General features: G+C 43.6%; 1 protein-coding gene across 3 annotated transcripts in view; it reads right to left on the bottom strand.

The window, feature by feature from the left end:
• Window positions 1-17,998, bottom strand: part of CREB5 (cAMP responsive element binding protein 5) — a 422,757-nt gene that overhangs the window by 235,757 nt on the left and 169,002 nt on the right. The gene's annotated exons all lie outside the window — the stretch shown is intronic.

Here is a 17,998-nt window from a genome sequence, read left to right on the forward strand (position 1 = left end):
TAGCCATTGTAGAATGTTAGGTGGCAAATATACATCCTTTATGCTTTTCTATGTGTTTGAAATTTTTCACAGTAGAATGTCAGGGAAACGTGACCATAGAGTGAGTCTTACATTTCTAAGCTGCTCATTTCCTGACTCCGCACTTATTTAGAAAGCTGGGCAGGTGGGAAGAGAGGAGCTACATTGCTGGGAAGAAAGCCAGCATTGGCCAATAATAATGTTGTCCCTTCCAGGGAAAACACAGGCTTGGAGAATAACTCCTTGACCACTTCTAATCCAGATTCACGAACTCAGAAACGTTCTCATGCCAAGAGAAAAGAAAAGCCAAAAGAATAGGTAAGAAAATACAGCCGGGGCAAGGAGAAGATGCCAGATCTCAACATCACCACACATTGTGTCACAGGCAGAGTTGCAAATAAAAGCTAGAACTGTGTACAGTTTTGCATGGTTTTGGAACCTAGACTTGGAAGGCTCTAAGGCTTGTGTATCCCTAGAAAAAAACAGGTCTTTGGTAAATATTTGCTGAATGAGGGATGCATATTTTGTTGAAAGGTACTGAAGAAGATAAAAACAGTTCTGCAACTACTTATCTTACTTACTGATCTCTTACTGTTTAGATTAAGAAGCTGTACATACGTGATGTCTCTTTTCAACCCTTTTGTGCCCATGTGTATGTGCATACTTAAACTAACATAGTTCCTCCGTTAGATAACATGCTGGGTGTTGCAGGAGATTCAGAAATGAATAAAGCACAATTTCTGCTTTATAGACTTCAAACCTATGTGGAGACAAACCCCAGGTAACTATAATGCAAGGTCTGATGTAGCAAGTACCATGAACAACAGAGGCCCCATATCATTAGGATCTGACTTTATAGATCCTACATACTGTATTCGAGTCACCAGAAACAGTACCACCACATACAGGAAATGGACCCTCCAAAGGATGGTGTGATCCAGGATACCAAGAGACAAAATTAGAACTCTGTACTGCAAATCAGAGTCTCCTGTAGGGCCTGAGATTTTTCCTCTATTTTAACCCAATGAGTTGAATTATCCCTTTGGGTAAAGAAAATGGTACTGCACAGAGGGTTGGCCCCAAATAGCCCTGGAGCCCTCATCTGCAGTGAAGAGCCCCCCCCCCATAGCATCTTTGTGTACACTAATGTAACTAGACAAGTGCTGGTAAAACCAGGTGGTAGAAATGCAGTCAGGAATGGGATAGGGAAAGGGCAAACTCTGTGCCCATGGAGACATTTTAGGTATTGAAAAGGAGGTAATGTTTTCCACTAAAGGGCATCCAGTTGGAGACTGGTCTGAGCTGGCTCTCATTTTATAACCTCTCAACACATGTGTGTAGCCAAGGCTGAATTTAAAACCTATACCGTGAACCTTAGGAAAATAAACCACATTAAACAAGCACAAATTGAAAATATTACACAAGAGATTTCACAGGAAATTGGTCCAAATTTAGTCTTGCTCTTTATGTATTTAAGCCTCTTATTCATTGCTTAGAACTTTATATCAGGATTTTAATATGAGTCTGTCCTCTCCCACCCCCACCCCCAGCCCCATCCACCTCCACAATGGCCTGCTCAGTTTTACAAAATGTATTTTTTTTAACTCCCAAAGAATCCTGCTACCTTTGGCCTGCTCTTTCAGTGCTCATTAACACACTGATGACTCACAGCATCAATGGTGAAGGTGAGGCTGAGTGTGTACCCAAAGAATCCCACTGCAGCACCAGAGACAAGCTCCACTGTGTGATCCCCGCACTGGTGGATTCCAACGCTGATTTTACGTAAGAGATCACAGCAATGATGACAAATGTCGTCAGCAGCAAACCACTTCAGCGTCTTCCAGTCTCAGAATTCTCTACCCCTACTTTCCTTTCTTCTGTAGATTTGTTTTTGTTTTGCTTTTAATCTTGTTGTACTGTACTTTCTCTGCGTCTCCTCACATCCCTTTCTTGGAATGAAGCCAAGCACAGATAAATACACGAACGATTTGAATCCCATAAACATAGCAATCCACCTTCTGCAATAACATTTGGGTCGATCTGATGTCATCTTGGTTGGTCACATAGCAAGAGACTTCCAGAAGCCGTGGCTGGACCACTCTCTCCACCTCGGGTCTGGATTTTTGCCATCAGAAATGCCCTGGAGGATGCTGCCAGGACACTCCAGTCTGTAGCCCTTCTGAGCCAGGCATTGCCAGGTGGGAAAAGTGATGCCAAACCAAAGGGTGGTTTTGTGGGACGGACAAACATGCCCCGAGGCCACGCTGGGACGTCCCATTCTTTCCCACTTGGTGCTGCCAGACAGAATGTGATTATTACCGGAGTTTGCTTACAAACCACTTTTAGAAGGCTTATTAAATTAGAACTTGTTTTGTATTTAGTTTGGAATTTTTTAATGATTTCGAGGTCTGGAATTCATGTTGCTTCCCTACTTTTCTTTATCACACCACTGGAAAATGCTTGCTGGTGAAAGTGATTAAATTTACTCTGACCTCTTTTCTTCGCCCTTAGAATTCTCTACTCTTTATGGAAGTGAGAAAGCTTCAAAAGAATAGAATAAGCCGTGTAAAGAGCCCGAGGTCAGACTTCAGCTGGCAAGGGGAGGGGGCTGTCCAGAGGGCTGGCAGCGACAGGTACCCTATTGCTTTTACTGGGGTAGAACTGTAGGAAGTTTCTTTACAGTTATTATTATTTTGCTAATTCTTATTTTAGGAAGATTAAAGAACACCCTGGACCCCTCCCCTCTGAGCTTCTCTGGGAACTCTCGCTGCCCCCCTCCCCTTCTCCTCCTGCTGAGGCAGCCATCACACTCACTGAGGGGTCTTTCATCAGGACTCTAGGAGAAACATGAGTTTGGAAGATGCCCATGCAGAGTTCTGGCCCGTGACAGTGAGGACCACACGGAGCACGTGCTTTTAGAAGTGTCCCTTCAAGCCGACTCAGCGTCTGACTGAGAGAATTGCTTCCATTTTCTGACTTATTAAAAAAAAAAATAGTATGGGACTCAAGATGACACAGTGATTTGATGAACCCTTGAGAAATAGAAAACCCAGGATCACTCCATCCAAAAAATGTAAAGTTCTAAAGACAGGAGAATTCAAACAAATAGGAAGGATACACAGGCAAAAGGGCCCTTTGTTATTTGCTATGCTCAGTGGTAAATAAACTTCCCTGACTTGAAAATGTTAAATTTTCAAATGTTCAAGTAATTGTTAACCTAGTTAGAACCACACAGGTGTCTGCAGCCTGCACTCACCCTGACTCAATGAGAGCCTCAGACAGTGAATATGTCTACTTGCTTTTAACTCCCTCCCACGCAGCCTCACTCTGGGTGGTCATCTCTTGCCCCCTCATGCCCCAGAACAATTCTGATGGTGGGGCTTTATTGGATTTCTTGGAGCATTAGGTTTCTTGGAACATATAAACTCAAGGACTTTGCCTTTAAATCACTCAGAGCCAGAGAAGGAGGCAGAGGATGCTTCAAAAAGAATTAGGAAAAGTGAACAGATGAAAAGAACAGTCCTGTCACATAAGCTACTTCCTTTTTCAAATACATGTATTAAGAGTGCAGCAGTTAAAACTCTGATCAGTCATGAAAATGAGCCCTAGCCCTCCGGCTGAGGGGCTGAAATGAATTAGGCCCCACCTAAAAGAAATCTCTCGGTGATTAAGCCCCAGCGTCTGAAGAAACACACAAACACACACACAGAGAAACAAGGCCCACCCCGGGCTCTCCTCCCTCAGGTTAAGTCTCTGGTGCCCTTTCCCTCGTGTCCACACAGGAAGCTGCTTCAGGGCTGCCAGAATGTCATTAGCTGCTACAAACTTCTAGAAGGCTGAGTTGAAAAGCTCCCATACCTCTCTGCAACGCTGATCTTCCATTCCTGGCAAATTATAGGGCAGACAGCTTAATCAACAGGAAGTGTGTGCTTCAGAATCCAGCAACTACTACTGAGCAGAGCATTCAAGGCTAAAGAAAAAATTCTCTCCCTTGTTTGCCTCAAAGGGGATGTTTATGGCAGCGTAGGTTTGCAGTCCAGGTAAAATGCATGTCTATTAAGATCTTTCATAGAAGATACTCGTGGTGGGCCTGTTTGACCTAGAGCAGGCCGCTTCATTCCCTTTCTGTACAGTTGGAGAACCGAGAACTGGGGGCATCTCACCAAACAGGTCCCAACAGCAAGATAGCAGTTCTCCAGAGAGTAGTGTCATGTTTATTCTTAGTTGGCTTTTTATCCTAATTATTTATCCCCCACATCTGCTATACTTCAATAAATGGAGAATGAGCCAGGCGCGGTGGCTCACGCTTGTAATACCAGCACTTTGGGAGGCCAAGGCAGGCAGATCACGAGGTTGGGAGGTTGAGACCAACCTGGCTAACATGGTGAAACCCCATCTCTACCAAAAATAAAAAAAATTAGCTGGGTGTCGTGGTGGGCGCCTGTCGTCCCAGATACTCGGGAGGCTGAGGCAGGAGAATTGCTTAGACCCGGGAGGCGGAGGTTGCAGTGAGCCGAGATCATGCCATTGCTCTCCAGCCCGGGCGATAGAGTGAGATTTCGTCTCAAAAAAAAAAAAAAAAAAAAAAAAAAAGGAGAATGGAGTGATAGATTTTTTTTTAATCACGATTCCATTGGCAAAGCAGATAGGTCCATAATTACATGGAGACACATGTATTCGTTTTCTAGGGCTGTAGTCACAAATTATCACAAACTAGGTGGTTTAAAAGCCACAGAAATGTATTTTTTTCACAGTTCTGGAGGTTAGAAGTCTGAAATCAAGGTGTCAGCAGGAAGGGCTTTTTCATAGGGCTCTGAAGGAAAGTTGCTCCATGCCTGGCTCCTGGCTTCTGGTGGTGGATGGCAGTCCCTGGCATTCTTTGGCTTATAGCTCCATCCCTCCAGTATTTTTGACCCTGCAAACACATGGTGCTCTCCCTGTGTGTCTCAGTCCCTGTGTCTCCACATGGCCTTATTATAAAGACAGCAATCATTGCTTTTAGGACTCATCCAAATCCTCCATGATGTCGTCTTAACCTGATTGCAGACCCTATTTCCAAATCAGGTCCCATCCACAGGGGCCAGGGCCTAGGACTTCAACACGTATTTCTGAGGGGACACAATTCAACTCATGACAACACATATGCAGTAATTAAAGAGGGAAGCAATGGGGACTTGCCAGTGAGATGAGGACACACTGAGCCTATGAAGGAGGAAGAAGTAAAGGAGTGTCCCAGGGGCCAGGCACTGAGAAGGAGGCCTCAGCAAGTCATCATTATGTCCCATGAGACATTCCCAGAGGCAGAGTTCAGGCTTGACCATGGTAGAGGTGAAATTGTGAAGAAAGAGGAAAAAATGATAGTGAAATCCTGGCAGACTAAACTGAAACGTAGAGTGGAGGTGTGCAGGTGGAAGGTGGAGGCTGAAGCACAGGTGCTCTGCCCATGAATGCTGCCTCTCTGCTCCTCTTGGGGCTCAGTGCCGTGGGCACCGCCTTGCAATCATGTGTGAGTGCACCCGGCCCAAAAGGGTATACTGAAATGATACAGTCTCCTTTGTTGTCGTTGTTCAACCCTTTCCTGAGAGATTAAAATGGACAGATCCCCATGAAGTCTCTATGTTTCCCTTCTGATGATTTTCTTCCCTCATATCCAATTGCTGAAAGTTCTTTCATGTTTTATTCTCCCCCTAACCACTTCGGAAGCCACAGCTTGCCTCTCCAAGCTCACCCACTCTCCATGATGATGAGGACATCTCTGGTTCTCCTGGAAATTGGTCTTTAAGATGGTACCTGCTTAATCATACCCAAGAATTCACTTTTCTTCTTGTTCGTGGTACGTAGAGAGAAAAGTATCTTCCAATTTTGTAGTTTTCAAACTACGTTCTTGCTTTAGAACCCTTTGTTCAAAGAAATGCTGATGCAGAAACCCAACTAAGTTCACAAATGTGAAGCTGCTGTGGTAGAAGGCATACCTGGGAGACGGGGAGCCCTGCCCACCTGGCCAATCTCCACGCCCTTCATCAGTTAGACTTTGGAAAACTCCCAGCCTTCCAGAGAAATCCATCAAGGAAATATGAAGGATCAAATGCTTTTCATGGAAACACCTTGAAAACAAGCACTTCCTATCATTAAGACTAAAAAGGAGCTGGTGCAACAGGGTCTTTGATGTAAAAGTTAACAATGGAACTTATTAAGAGCTGATACAAACAATATACCACTGTGACTTTGTAAAAATGTGGTTCCCTGTGAAGGCTACCATTGAGAATGAACAAATTAAAGTCCTGTCTTTATTAAACTCCTGGCTGATGAAGGGCCATTTCCCTTGGCCTTTCTCTACCCCTAAATTCCAAGAACAAATGAAAAATGAAAAAGCAGCAACTCTACACTCCCATGAAATTTTACCTAAGGACAGGCTTTAATACTACTGAGAAAGTGCTGGATTTCTGTTTCTTTACGGCACAGTTTGTCATCTTTTATAAAAACCCAGACAGGAATGCTCCTTTGTAATATTTTCCCAGTAAACGGTTTTTCTATATATAATACCCAGGACCACAAATCCTCAGAAATCACTGCAGTGCAACTTTCATTTACTTCTTATTCGTACAGGGGCGTTCACCCAAAGAACCTTTTGTGCAAAGGATAATAGCAAAATAAGTATCTTTCCAATGCCTAGAATGGGAGAAGAGGTTCTTCTTGCTCACCCCATCCTGGCACCACATCTGTGACAAGGTGTGCACCAAGTCATCTGCATTCTTGACAGGTGGACAGGACATGATTACACAGACGTGGCACCTCCCTTCATTCTAGCCAGGTCACCCAGGTCTTCCTTGCCCTGTCTAAGAATCACAGTTGGCTTTGCGATGCTTGACAGATCGTTTGGGTGCCTGTGGAGACAAAGCTGAAATTCACTGCACTCTGCTGGGCCTGACACGGTAACTGGAAGCTGTTGGGTGTTTTCTTCTGATTCAGCCTTTTTTTAGGAAGCTCTTGAGGGGTCTGATTCAGCCACTTGAGCTACAGACAACCACTATGGGAGGAAGATGTAAAGGGGAGGAGAGACACACCCGCACTTGAGGGCATGTGTGATTCTCTTTAAGCACCCACAGGCCTCTGCCTGTGACTGTGGTACAGGCCTTGGCAAGGAACCAACCAAGTCTACCAGAAAAGCAACGTCTGGAAGAATGTCTTGTCATGTTCTTTTCTCTTTAATGGCTTGCTGAGCCTTTCGCCAGGGACAGCTTCTATTGTGAACACTCCACTGGTTAAAAACCGCTGGCCACACTTTCTCTGAGATCCCTTAGAGAGGGCCGGAGGAATATTCTGAAACAGTTATTTCAAAATGATACAGCAAAAGAAAGAAGAAACAATACAGAATCTGGAATCTGGGCTTTGTGTGCAAGAAGGCTAATCACATTGGGAAAAAAATAAAGTTCAAGTTGTCACTGCCCTGCCTCCTAAACGGCCTTGCTGCTTTTTGGCTGGGGGTTTCCTCATTCTCCTGCACTTTGTCTCTCAGACTATTTCGAACCTAGCCTCTAGCAGAAGACCCATCCTGTTATTTATTTTTCTATTTTTAATTAGAGGAACACAGTGTCATGAAAAATATTAACTTTCATCTCCAGACTTGAGAAAAGACAAGAATTCAGACCTCAATCAAAAAAAGCTTCCTGAGTGCCGGCACTCATTCACGCTGGTTCTGTATCTGATGCACTTTTCATTCAGTCTGAAGCTCAATGGGTATGAAACCCAATGAAGTGAACCAAGACAAGGACGTTGTCCAGACATGTTGAAGCACTTGTGGGTGACTGTTCGGGCCTTTGTGTTCTGTGGCTCCTGTGAGAAGCCTCTGTCTCAGGCAAGCTCCAAACTGCCAACTCAACCAAGCAAATAATAATTATTCCTAATGGCAATAATAATTATGGAATGCAGTGGCCCCAATATAAGGCTGGTTGTCTGTGGCTTCAGGTGGGGTAGCCAAAGTTTCACACACTCTTTTTACAAAAATCTCTTTCTGTGACACACGCACATGCACACACACACACACACACACACTTGCCAAATGAGATTTCAACATACTCACTCCTCTGGTTCTCTACAAAGTGCCTGACTACAGAGCTGTAAGTAGCATTTATCCACACAGTGTGTGCATATGGTGGGGGGATTGGAACACATCTAGTAATTGACACCACACACCCGATCACACGCACACCCCTCATTTTCCTTTTAGTTAAAAGTCTTTAACTTTCTCTGATTCCAGACTTCCATTTCATCAGATTTTTATTTGGATGTACCTGGTCTGTAAAATTCTTCAGTCACCTCTAACAATACGAAGTTTAGTTGGATTATTTTAAATTAATTCTTTCACTGTTTTTTGAAAGTCTATGATTTGGAATATGCATCTATAGGTTGCATTTTGTTTAGTTTTGGCATTAAAAATATACAAGGACTCAACATGGGGCTTTGGAAAGACTTTAGAATTAGACTGGTTTCACTGAGTTTGCAGGTTCATCCAACGGGTTTCCCTTCCGCAACCCAAACAATACTGGAATGGAATCTGCTTCTACTCCATTTACCTTCTCTTTAATCTAGCACTGTACTGCCTATCTCTTTAAATATGCAATTTGAGCATGACTTTTAAGAAAAAATGAGATGAAGTGACATGCTAAGCAGAGATCCCTGAGAGTCTGTCAAATGCTTAGTCTCCTGCCCCTATAGATTCTAAGAATGTCATCGCTCATCTGACAGGAGTTCAATGGCCCAGTGATTTGGGGATGAGTATTTGCTCTTCCAGGTTCCAGTGATCATTATGATTATTCATGTAGAAAACGTTCATGCGTTCTATAGACTAAAAATAATACACTGGAGGTCAGCTGTAAAGTGCTGTGTGTTTGGCTTGTGAATTACCATCGCTGGACCAAGATATGATGGGTATGTGGTTATTCAGGAAGTCATTTCTAGCATTTCAAAGATGTTTGGGGCCATCTGTTCTCTGCAAAGGACTGTGACCCTGCAAAAGCAAACCAAGCACATTCCATCGTGTCACTACCCAATGCTCACAAGGGTCCTATCATTTTACAGACTTTACTGGCCTAATCATCAGCCAAAATGCACTTTGCCAAAGGGGGGAAAACTATAAAACTCCAAATTCCTTTAAATGTGTCTGGTACCATTAAGAATGTTTATTACTCTACAGGAACTTTTAGTTGATATTTGCCAAAAGCACAACATACCTGGCAAATGGATTACTAGACTGCCTGCTAAATGCGAATGTATGCGTTCTGTAGAATTCTTCTTCAGCAGTCTACGTCAGCCAAGTAGTGTTGCTGTAGGGTGCGAGCCATGATAAGGAAACACACTTGTTCCTAAGAGCTTGTTTCAAAATTATTGGGAATTTGAGCTAGGAGAAGGCATTTATTAGACAACCTAGTTTCATTTCTTTCTTTTTATAAGATGGAAAAGTCAGGCCCCCAGCAAGGTAAAGAAGCCTGTTCAAAGTCCAGATCTCATGCATGGTACAGTCAGAGCCACCAGCCTTGGCTTTCCATCCCTAGAGCAATGGTGTCGCACTGCCTCATGAAATAGGATTCCATCTGTATATAGCAGAATCTTAATATCAAGGATTCCCTTTACATTCAAAATTCGAGACCAAACTGGATGTTTATGTGTTAGTCTCATTCAATCAAAGGTAAAATGCTAATGGTGTTTATATAATCTTTAAATCCCCATTAGAAAGGATATAAAAGGTGACTGTGGAGAAAATTTATTTGCTGTAATACAAATGAAAAATACATAGTAGAGAACCTGTGGAATGAGCTGTCTTTTGAATCTCAAAGTATCTGATTACATGAATATATCATACACACAAAGGGCACCACAGGCTAGCTCCAAATTTCTAGATTAACGATTCTCTTTTAATTCAGAATCCATCAAACAGTTCGGCAAGAGTTATTTACATTTGATGAGACATACAGTATTATAGAATATGAAAGCTCTAAATATCTGAAATGTCCACTGGGACACTGCCCTGTTACTTGGACATGCTCAAACTTCAAAAAAGCAAAGTGTGCTTCCAGTTCCAAAGTACCAGCTCTGAATTACCAGGTTCAAGTCAAGTTTCTCCTAATACGCTCAGTTTGCACAGGGCACTGCACACTAATCATTTCCCCACGTCAATAGTCTTTTTGGTATTCTTCAATAAACAGTTATACTCAGTCATGGGACTCTCTCTAAACACCGCAAGCCATGTGAACCTGCTAGGTTTTCATTCTTGCTTCTGGATTTGTGAACAGGAAATACTGAGCCAATCTTGATGTAGAAACTATAACATGTACAGAAAAGAGCAGTTAATTTTTGCAGTTTGCATTATAGGAGACTATATACTCTCAGTCCCAAATATTCACTTATATGGTGCCTTATCCAAGGCTTACACAGAGGCAGACGCTAACCAGTGATATGAGATAAAGCTTTGCTTCAGGTCTTCCACAGAATAATTCCCCAAATAATAATAATTCCAGCATATAAGGCAGTAGACTGCGTTTTCGCATAGGACTGTGTCTGGCAAAATCATCATCCAGATCTCTTGCGTGGGACTTCTTTTACATTGTTTACTATTTTAGGTGTTTTTCTAGTTAAGCCTCCAAAACTAAGCCACCGTTAGCAAAGTGAGAATACAATAAAAAATTCCTGATAAGATTACTTCAAGGGAGGAAACTATACCTAGTCATGCACGTAGCACTGAGCACCCGAAGAAGTTACTTTATTAAGTAGTTTATAACTTTAAATTAGTTATGAGATCATTAACATTTTAGTGCTGAAAAGAACTTTGAGAATGTTCTAGTGGTACCTCCCCCATTTACAGGTGAGAAAAGTTAAACTTGGGCAAATTAAGTTTCTTGGGAACTGTGGGATAGTGTGTAGAGTAGGTGGTCTGGATTCGAGTTCTGGCTTTGGCCATTATCGCTGTGACCTGGGGCAGGTCACTCAACCTCTGAACCTTACTTTACTCAACTGCAAAATGGTTGTATTAATTCCCAGGTAACAGAATTACGCATGCTAAACTAGTAGAGATGTGCCTTGTAACCAACACCTGACAAAGAGAAGAGGTTTCTGTTATTTACCTACGAGTTAAGCCTAGAAGCCAAGTCTCTCTAACTTCATATGTTAGGACCCCTAACTTGTACTGCCTTTTACTGCCTTCTCTTCCCAAAACTTCTTCTGTCCTCACTCTCTGGGATAGGTGAACCTATCTAGGAGGTCAGATACTCTAGAGCTTCTGCCAGACTGCTCCTGGAGGAAAACAAACAAAAAGAGAGAATAAATTTGAGACAGAAAAGAGGCAGGGAATAAGAATTTTGGAGCTGAGACTGATTCAATTAATTGGCTAACCCCTTTATATGCAGGTGAAGGAAACCAGGCCTGGGGAAGCTGAGCACTTGGCCAAGGCTGGAAACCTTTTAAATGGCAGAGCCTGAATGTCTAAAACCCGTGACCTCTGAACCCACGACAATGCTTTTCCTTGACTCCCCTCTGACCTGAGATGGTTTTGCTCTGAGCAAGCTCTTGTCTTCCAGGCATATCTTTTCAATATGCTGCACAAAAGAACAAGTGTCTAGATTTACTGTAAGCACAGAAAGGATGATCCCAGGCTAGCTGCTGCAGAAGCAGTCCCTCACTGGTGTCTGTCTTTTCCAAAAATAGAAGACAGGAAATACACACCAAGACACTTAGAGGGAAGCTTCAGGAACTCTGAGATTCTGCCAGGTTCTGTATGGAAGCTCCAGAAATGAAGTCTTCCTCCAAGAGAAGCTCATGGGCAAAGTCACCTGTCCCCTCAGGACTGGAACAAATCTGGGAGCAGAACTGCATCTGGGCAGGGAATAGAGGTCTTCCTGCAAGCTAAGAAGCCAAATACAGAGCAACCAAATGTCGGAGACAGGGCCGTTCACTTTTCTGTGATGCTTTGGTTTTCTTACACATGAGGGGATGAAGTGTTTGACACTGTAACCAGACAGACTGAGCAATGGCTAACACCTGTGCATAGAGGATTCTCCCAGTCTCAGGCATGCTCATGGGTCTCCCACGGCACTGGTATTGCCAAGTTCAGGAGCGTGGGAAAACGTGCTTTTGAGTCCAATACACTCATATTCAAAACTCTGTTTATCTCACTGGCTGGGTGACTTTGGACAAGTTACTTTCCTTCTTGGAGCAATAATATTGGGGTAAATAAGAGCCACCTCTCTGAGCCATTGAAGCGTTACAGGAAATAACATTCAAAGCTAGCTCGGTGCCTGGCACATAATAGATACTGAATACATAGTAGCTTCCTTCCTCTTCTGTGTCAGTATCAAGGTCCTTTCTAACGAAGGGCTTGAGCCATCGAGGAGTTACCTCTGATTTTCTCTCCCAAGTAGAGTGGCCTTGCCGTGTTCCAGATAGGAAGCTGAGACAACACTAAGACACAATGCTTGCCTGAGGAATCACAGGCAAGAACCAGATTCAGAGATGAGAGCTGGGGTATTTTTCTGCCTCTTGGAATACCCAGACATGTGCTCCCATGTTCTGGCTCTACCCCCTTCATCTGACCACAATACCATGTGGTGTTACAACTTTTGAATGTTAAGAAACATTATATTTCCTCAAGTATCAGTACTTAATGTTTCGTTCCACACATAAAACCCTGTGAGTGGAAGGCGGCTGGCCCCCTTGTCAGAGGTAATTTCTCAAGGCTCGGCATGGGATTTAACGGGAGCCATATGGTGAAGTCTGTCAACCCTCCCAGAAAGCATCCCCCGGAAGGGCCCTCGTAAATGTTCTTGGGGCTGTGAAAGATCCAGCAACTTTCCAATAATAAAGCTATGTTCATAGCTGTGATATTCAGCAAAACACAAAGCAGGAAATAATGGCTTCTGGTCTGCATTACTCAAAGGGGCTTCATGTTGTCCTGGCTAAGGGCTGAGAACTAGTGACAAGCCGGGGACCTACTGCCCCGCTGCCTCCATCAGGAAGGAGGCTGGCCTGAATTTCCCCCATATTAGCCCATTGTAGATGGTGACAGTCTTACTCATGCTCCGTTTCATTCAAGGAACTTTAGAAAATGCTTAAAAATGGATTCATACACGTATGCGTTGACAGGGCAAACACATTCCTAACCTGTAAGCTGCTTTGTTATTTAGGTCTTCTTTAAACCACGCCCTTCGGTGATGTTATCATTTGCCAACTTCTCTGCTGTTCTTCCCCCAACCCCCTGCAACAATGACAGAAACCCCTCAAATCTATTAACATTCCCATCTCGATGGAACACTGGGCAGGACTGTTAACTCACACAGCAAAGGCACACGACTCTCCCCAATAGAAAAAAGGAGGATTGCTTCGGCCACCAACAAGTTTTGAGATGTAATCAGCTTTTCTTTTCATCGTCATTTTTCTTTGGTTGCTTGTTTTCCTTGGTTATATCCATTGAACTACATCTAATATTCTGCATGACACATAGTGTCTGGGATTGCAAAGAGAAAAGGGATAAAAGGGCATGGAAAAGGCGAGAGGAGGTACAATTTATGATAAGTCTTGGCACCTTTTTATCTTTACATAAAACAAGATTTTCTTCTATGATATTTTATATAAGTTTCTTGCTAAGTTTTACGTCTCTATTGCCCAGCTACAGCCCTATGCAAATAGGGTTTATAACCAAATGCCTAAGCTACACATCATGTGGAACTGTATGTTCCAGGATTAAAATCGGTGTAAAATTAGGGAGAGTATTTTTGATATAAATGTCTTCATGTATGCATTCTGTTGAACATATTCCCAAGTTTCCTGATACAGCTGGCCAATCCATTCTCTTAACCAGAATGCTCCACATTTGTCTATCCTGATGTTAGATATATTTGGCCAGCACCCTACAGAGAAGTAAAGGGTAAGAAAAAAATGTGTAGAATAGCTTGGCAGTGTCTCCCATAACCTGTCAGGACTCTGTATTCATATCCATTGTAGAACTCCAAATTCCATATTATCTTCACTGCTCTCCTGAAGAATTACTGAGTGTCAATTATCTACTAACACTTATCCCATAAGGAAGAATTAACTTGTTAAGAAAGCTGGGATCTATTAAGATTATAGCCACCTACTCAACTGATGATTGACTCCCACAAAAATGTCTTAGAGGATAAAAAATGAGAGACACACAGAGTGAGTGAACTTCCAACAGCGCTACCTATTCATCCGCCATTTTCCCATGCTTTGCTGACTTGATCCTGAATTAATGAGCCTGTTACATGATAGCTAATAAAAATGACTAGAGGAGAGATACGGTTTGGATTTGGCCACATATTTGGTTCAAGGCAGAATCGATTTTATCTCTATTTAATACATGCTTGTTTTCTGTCTCACTTGTCTTCCCCACAGCTCCCGCTTTTTTCCATCTGGGAAACTTATCTCTGAAAATGCTACCATCAATCAGCCAAAGACACTCTTCCCGACAGAGCGTCTGCCAGTTTGACTAAGCACAAGTAGTCACTAGTTTGGGGATGCCTCCCACTCTCCCTATAGCTCTGGGTTTTCTAGCCTGCTCAACCACACAAGAGCAATTTGAGGTACTTATATTTACCTCTGGTTTCTATTGAGGTAATGGCACTACTTTCACAGAACTGGGCATCGGGTATGGTACGGGTCGCTATGCTGTGGAATGGAAGTTGCACATGTTGTTTGTCTAATGTTCCTTTGAACATTACTGCTTTGGATTTTTGCATTTGCACTCATTTCGGTCTGGTTTGGCTCAGCGTCTGTTCCAAAAGCATGAAAATCAAATGCTTACAAGGATGCCTACCCTTTGTCCCCAAACCCCTGTGATAACTGGCACCACTCCCATTTTCAAGTCGATAACTCTCTCAATACCTTCAAGCCTCAAAGCTTAAATTTTGCAGTGCGAGAAGAGCGAGACAGAGAAGATGGAGAACATGGGGTTGTCTGCAGCAGCCAAGCACTGCTAGAAGGGAAGGGAAGAGGGGGAGCAGAAGCCAGGCGGGCCCCTCTCCCACAAAGTCTCAGCCGTGAACACACCCGCTGGCTGTAGCACAAGAGCGCTGTGCGTGGGCACAGGTGGGTCCCAGCCTTTCTGGCTGGATGCAGCTTAAGCGCTGAGCCTGAATGAAGACTTTCATTGCTGTTTGCTGTTTTTGTTGGCCAGTAGCCATGGCAAACATTTGCAGGTGGCTTGGCCAGATTTTGACACTTAAATATTTGAGGTTGTGATAAAAATCAGAATATTACTACAATATGGTTCTGTGCAGCCTCAAAAAAAAAGTAAAAAAAAAAAAGCTATCTGCAATTTCAAATGCTCATTTAAAGACACAGTCTCCAGAGGGAACTCATGTTTTCAAATAAGTACTCATTTCCTCTTTCCTGAGAGAAATAAAAGAGTCAACCATCCCCAAATGTTACCACCTAGAGTTCCATACTGAATCTACTGGTGAGATGGGTTGGGTTATTTCTTGCTGAGTCTCCAGAACCATCTGGGCAAGGTTTTGGATGGAGAAAAATGAAAATGACAAGATGTGTGGGTTTGAATCAACGAATCAACATGGCAAACACACCAGGGAGGAATCTCAAGAAAAGAAATAGCCTCCCTCAGGCTCGGCAATGAGATAGTGTCCTAAAAGTGACAATTATCTCCTAGGACACACCAGGAGTGACACGCAACACCCCAGACTGGAGAATAAATGGGAAGATGGAGTGTGTCCAAAAGGCATCTATTTTAGAGAAACACCCACCTCCATCCAGGCATGGTGACACAGCCTACAAACGTCACCCAAATGTACAGTCCTGGGGCAGCTGGGTAAATTATTGACACAGTCAGCACTCATCTTAAACTTTAGTGCTAGCCCCTAAAAGATTGTTTCATAAAGACCAGCTTTGTGCTAACAATGGCTGAATACTAAGGGCCTCCAAAAGGGTAGTTGGTGGGGGGTGGCGGCGGGAGGGAGGCAGGAGAACTCCAGGGGGGAAGGAATGCTGTAAAACTGCTAGTAAATTCTAGCACATTTTATGTTTTTTCCCCTTGAAAGAAAAATAAAATAATTATAATTAGCTGGCCTTACTGTGAATTGTCTGCTGAAAGCCAAGCCACTTGAGAGAAATCCCTGGAGATTTAGATGCTGTCTTTAATGAATCCACCCCACCCTCTTAGCATACTATGGGTTCTTGATTTAGATAGCGGCAACATTTGCTCTCCTGGTCATTTGAGAAGAAAGGAACTCTTTAGCAAAGACACAGCCAGCCTAGCATAGGCTTCTTTCAACAAAGTCAAGCATTCGAAGGGCCAGGTTAATGTTCTGTTTCTTGAACAGAAAACCAAGCACACCCACCCACGGCAAACTCACAATGTGGTCATTACTCATAACTCTCGTTTCTTAAGGTGGGTCTTTACGTGTCACAGCCCATGCTGGTAAGTTGAAAATGTGAGACAAGGTGCTTCTTCTGGAGCATCCTAGTGAGGAATAAGTGGTCATATGCCAGTGTTCCCTGAGGGTCTGGAATTTTTTTTTTTTTTGAGATGGAGTCTCGATCTGTCGCCAGGCTGGAATGCGGTGTCGCGATCTCAGCTCACTGCAACCTCCACCTCCTGGGTTCAAGCCATTCTCCTGCCTCAGCCTCAGGAGTAACTGGGATTACAGGCACTCGCCACCACACCTGGCTAACTTTTGTATCTTTAGTAGAGACGGAGTTTCACCATGTTGGCCAAGATGGTCTTGATCTCCTGACCTCACGATCCGCCCACCCCGACCTCCCAGAGTGCTGGGACTACAGGCGTGAGCCACTGCATCCAGTCCAAGGGTCTGGAATTCTTCTAACACCAAAAAACAAGAGGGGAAAGACATACTGACAAATTGTGGAGCAGCGTCTAATTTTTTAACGACCACATCCGATATTCGACTGAAAATTCAAACTGAATGTTGATGCCCATATCAAACACAGCAAGCGCCCCTTCTTGCTTTAAAAAGAGAATTCTGGGAGCACAGAGCAGCCAGCTCTCAGCAGCCAGCAAGAGAACTTTATCACAGTTCTTTGGCTTAAAGTTATTACCTTTCCTTCCTACGAACCCACATGCTCTTAAATCTTTTATTTCATCTTTACTCTCATGAGGTTGGAAAGAACAGTCACCATCCTCATTCTGGGGATGAGGAAGCTGGGCCAGAGTCTGCGTTTCTGAGAAGCTCCCTGGAAATGCCCCTGCTATGGATCCTCAGACCACACTTGCCATAGCGAGGGGCTAGAGCTAACGCAGGACACCCAGAAGTGAGAGCTCTTTCCATCACATGGCATGGTGCGTCGGGTTCAATAACAGGATCTTTCTACCAACTTTTCCTCAATGCCTCAGTAGTGTCTATTTGCATAAAGGAGAGGGAGGGGCTTTTCTTTGCTTTGTCTACTCAAGGAATCAGTACAGACCAACATAGAGAAGGGGAGGTTGACAAGGAGGTAGCAACGAGAAGGAGAAGCAGTAAAGAATGAGCAGAGGGCAGGACGACTGTGGAAATATGGTAGTCCCCCTTATCCGTAGTTTTGCTTTCTGCAGTTTCAGTTAACCGTGGTCCAAAAATATTAAAAGGAAAGTTCCAGAAATAAACAATTCACAAGTTTTAAACTGCTCACCATTCTGAGTAGCATGATGAAACTTCATGCGTCCTAAGCCATCCCCGCAGGATGTGAATCATCCCCCGTCCACCGTGTCCACGCTGTAGACACACCCCACCCAGTAGTCACTTAATAGCTATCTCAGTTATCAGACGGAAAAAACATATTATACGCAGGGTTTGGTACTATCGCACTTTCAAGTATCCACTGGGCAGCTTTTATCTCTCACACACAAGGAGGGGTTGCTGTACACAGGAGACACAGCAGATGAGTGTGGCAGCTCCCAGGAAGGGAAGGGCACACTCGCTGGAGACAAGGCTGAGCTGGTAGAGCATTCCCTCCACCATGTCAA

Source organism: Aotus nancymaae, unplaced genomic scaffold (genome assembly GCF_030222135.1).
Source record: "Aotus nancymaae isolate 86718 unplaced genomic scaffold, 86718_ANA_hifiasm-v0.15.2.pri h1tg000025l, whole genome shotgun sequence".
Lineage (NCBI taxonomy): Eukaryota > Metazoa > Chordata > Mammalia > Primates > Aotidae > Aotus > Aotus nancymaae.